The sequence below is a fragment of the Anopheles gambiae genome, chromosome 3 (assembly GCF_943734735.2).
Source record: "Anopheles gambiae chromosome 3, idAnoGambNW_F1_1, whole genome shotgun sequence".
In the NCBI taxonomy this organism is placed as follows: domain Eukaryota; kingdom Metazoa; phylum Arthropoda; class Insecta; order Diptera; family Culicidae; genus Anopheles; species Anopheles gambiae.
In genome coordinates, this window is record NC_064602.1 from 7901711 (window position 1) to 7906477 (window position 4767).

Consider the following 4767-nt stretch of genomic DNA (forward strand, 5'->3'; position numbering starts at 1 on the left):
GCATTTTTATGTTGTGCGGTACAGTGTGTGCTGTGAGTGTGATGGTGTTCATGAATGTAATTCAATGTAAAGCTTGTTAATTATACTCGGGTTTAATTACAGAAATTAGTTAAACAAACGTTAAATGATGGGTGTAAATGACTAGTTTGAAACATGACCCACAAATAAAAAAATAAAAATAGGACTTTAGTAATAGCAATAAATTGAATGCTACTGTGGATTTTTCAAATATATTTTAAAACATATTTAAAATATAATAATACAACAAACTTAAGTTAACTAAGTGAAACAAATTTTATAAAAGAGCGCTCAACTCGAAACGATGTTATATTCATGACGCACACTGTCACTATGTCGAGAGAGGAAAAAGCGCTCCCAACGGTCGCTGAGCAAATGAATGAAGCCGAGGGTTCGTCTCTTTCGATCCGAGCGAACACGTTTAAGCATTTACTTAAGCAAACATCTGTTTTTAGTATCCAATGTTGAGCTTATATGGGCTATTTTGTGAAAAGCTATTTGAAAAAACATCCTTTTGCTTATTTTATAGATTTTTTCTAGTTTTGTACTTGCGTTGAAACGTTGCCACCGAAACCCGGTTCATTTTGGTTCATTTTGCTCCGTACGCCAAGGGTGCCAAACATGAACACGTTGGATAACAACGTTTGGAAAGGCAACATGTCGAAAATGAAGCTTCTTTCTAGAGTATTTCTAGAAGCTTTTGAAGCATATAAGCAGAGTGTAAGCTGGATTATAAAGACAATCAATGTTTAGAGTAAATGTGAAATATTTTTAAAATGTATCTGCCTGTGTGCGATTAAAAGAAAGGATAATCTATTGGCATGCCAATAATACAAGTTATGTACTATAAACTCAAACAAATGAATACTAACAAATAATCAATAATCAACAAAAAATGATAATAAAACTTGGGAGGGATTTCACACTGATGGTTGTACCAATCACCATTCGACTGTTGGTTCGACACCTTTGCCTGGTACCACGCTCTTTGGCTTCACGAGAGGGAGAGAGAGAGTGAACCCCTGGGATGAACTGCTGAGTGCGCATTTATTGAACCACCGTTAAACCTTCAAATAGCTTTTATCATTTAACGACTTTAGGGAAATTACCGTTCTACCAAGTGTCTGAGTAAGATTTGGATGAATAATGTGCAACGCGCGCGTGTCGGTTCGTTGCAGGCGTGTGTCGGCATGGGTGATGAACAAGCGGGAGTGATCTTCAAGCCGCGATCGTACCGGCACGTGGCGTTGACATTAACGACCATCGAAATGAACAATTTTCGAAAAAACAGTGTAAACAAAATAATCACTGTCAATGGGTGAAAAACTAATCACGGCGCAGTTAGCGGGCCCTATAAAAATCACTCCCATGGGTTGTGATGGAATGCCAATGGAATCTAGAACCATCACCGGAAATAGCGAAGCGAGATGGATTCGCAAAAGCCTTTAGACAAGCAAAGCTGTTTGAGCGCAGCCGTTTTCTATTTTATTACCCATCGCCACAGGTTTTCGCCACAGGTTAAAATGATTCTCGCCCCAAAACGAATAAAAAACCCCAATCGGGATGGTGCCACGTGAGAAGAAATGGCACACTCGGGCAACATGCTTGGATGTTCTCTTCTCCTCCCACCGTGAGGGGCAATTATAAACTGGGCGTGGGGACGGGCAGCGAAGGGAATGCAGGAATTCACACACCCCACCCGATAGCATCCGGCAGTCCAACCCGGCGGCAAACCCACAATATCCAAGCCGAAGACATCGTCCGGCAGCAGATGAATAACGACGCCGGCGCCAGTGTGCTCATTAGCAGAAACTGGCCGTTATCGAGCTGGCCGTAAGGTCGTTCCCTGTACGTTTGGTGCTAACTTGAGCGTTTTTCTTCCTTCGTTAGGTGATTTAGATGATTATTCACGGGCTTTAAATACCGGGGTGACGGGGGATGTTTGTCTGCCCTCATGCCGCAACACCATGAGGATGGCATGGAATTCCGCAACACCTGGGAATGCTGGACGCGGCAAAGTAAAACCCATCCCATCCCGAATGCAATTGAGGATGCAGAATGCTGATGATCGATATTATAAAGTTTGATTGATATGTTTTAATGGCGTCCCATCGGGGAGGAAGGGGTTTACAGTTAAACTTAACTGCCCCTGGCACATGTGGTTGACACATTCTTGTCCCTAAGTTCTAATTCCTTTCTGATCGCGTGCGACAACGCATCGACAAATGCGAGTCTGAGAGTGCAATGTGTCAGCTAGCAAGAGTAGCGCATCCCTTTCCTTCTGCTTCGGCTCCTCTGGCCAAAGGCCATGACCGTAAGCGGTTGCGAACGCCATGCTGTTTCTCGGTCACGGTTGTTTTACGGCAGTGCCACGAACGGCCACGAGGGTTTACACTTTCGACGGGTGCAGGACAGTAGCAAAGCAAGCGGGGATCGAAGTTGTTCGATTAATCTTGACGGCTTCATGATGGGGATTTTTCTACCGCTGGATGGGAAAATCCCCCGACCATCGATGGACACTTTGGATGCGTTTCCGTGGAGCTAAGATGCACACTGTCTTGAAGAGGTATGGTATTTCAGAGCATATTTGTGAGAAGAACGGATGGACATTGGAAAGGAAGAATCTCCAATTTTTTTATATTTATTAATATAGAAATTAAATATGGAATTTGAGTAAATTTCGTACATAAAATACCACTCAATTTAATTAAAAATGAAAACAATTTGTACAACATTTAACTGAAATAGTAATGTAAAATCTGAAGTAACACAAAGTAAGAGATAAATATAAATATAAAAAATAATGAAGTAACTCAGAGAGGTATATATCAACCTCTAGGACTTCCACATCGACGCTGCCACGTGGCGATGGAACAGTGGAACAGCCCATCTCTCCCCCGCCCCCTCCCCGGGGACGTACCGATTCGATCGATTCCATTAATCATCCACCGAAAAGATCGTGCCATCGACCGATGGCGCCCCGAACCGGGCGCGCGGATGTGTCAAAACACGTCGATCAATAAATGGCCCTCGGGCAGAGAAACGGCAGAAGCTGCAGCATCACGCTCCCGATCGCTGGGGTTGGGAATTCGATCAGCGGTTTGGTTGGTGGCGCCTCAAACCTGCCGGGGCCCCTCGGGACTCACGATCGCGTTGATTAATTGTCCGAGGACGCTCCCGCCGTCCGTCTGGAGGACGGAGCTGTAGCTCGGAAGAATGCACTGCAGAAGAGGAGAGGGCGAAAAGGCGAAAAGGCGACTCACCACCAAGCGAGCAAACCTGTTGCCACGAGTCACTACCACACAACCCCCACTGGTCGTAAAGTGAAGAATTATAACGGACTTATTTCGTTCCATCCGCCACGCCACGGTCGGGGCGAGGAATCTGTGCGGAGGACATTCCAAACTTCCTCCCGTCCCGTTCAGAAACCATTTCCCACTCCCCAGACGAACCCCCAGTCTCGTGGTGCTCCGAAACTCCGCCCCACTTCTTCAGCGGGAGGATATTTTTAGCGGCAATAATCGTCAGCGGCAGCAAAAAAAAAACCGTTCCAGCCCGGCCGTGTTCCGGATTCCTTCGAGTCCGGACCCGAGGCGCCAACCCGGTTTCACTTCCTGTGCTCCTCTGTTAAGTTGTATACTCCCCCCCCCGCCCCTTCTTTACTGTCAACTGTCAAACCCTGACGTCAGAAGGGTTGGGCTTTTGCGGGAAGATTTGGGTCGGATCTGATGTCTGACGCGACCGTTCGTTCAACCTGTCTCCCCACTGTCACATCTTTCAAAGCTAATTTTTCATCCTCAATAAAAGTGACATTGAATTCAGTGAGCCTCCAGCTGGCGGTCAGTGGCGCCGAGTTCCCAGTCGCGTGTGTGGACAGTCAGTGGTGATCATCAGCAGTGATGGGGAGGGCCTTTCTACCGGATGTATTGGGCACGCGACTGGCGCCTTTCGGCGGTTTTTTGGTGGGGCTCGGGAAAGGGTTTGGTGAGAAAGTTCCCCCTCCCTGTGACATTGGAAGGTCGGATGCTGTCAAAGAACAAAAAAGTGCGATGGAATGATGATAATCAGGGGTGATAAATGATGTCTGACAGGTGACGGTTGATGATTTTTATAGCTGTTTTTGGGGAGCACGACGTTAAGCACAAATTAATATTTTTTTTTTAATTCGAATTGCTAGTCTCACTTGTTGTTCGTGTTCGTGTCAGCAGCTTATTTTTAGTAACTAGGCCTTGCTGACAAATTGTTTGCATGAAATGCAACAATATATGACACATTTTGAGTCGATCGTACGGTAACATCACCCCATGTCTGTTCCTTCCAATCGATTGGTTGCTGCCACGGTGTCTACCCTGGTGCTCAAATAACTTGCAAATAATCGAATCGCAATTGATAGACAAGAAGAAACAAAAAACACAAATTAATTGAATGAAACTGTCACTAAAGCATCGGATGTTCGGACCCGAATTGCCATCGCAAGCAGAAGCTTCTACCCGGGGTCTGAGAAGCTTTTACCGCGAACGGTCCCAGCTGACACAGCACAACGTGCGACGTTGGTATGACGTTGGTGGCGTCCCAAACCGAATCAAACTCCAAAAAAATGAGACAAGAACTGCCGAAACTTGCAATCGGTTGCCGGTGTCGCACTTTCTTATGTGTTTGAGCACCGTAAGGGATCGCCACGAATGACACAAAAAAGAGCCCCGTCTTCGGCTAATGAAACGCATGCACAATTATTGGACTGGCCGGACT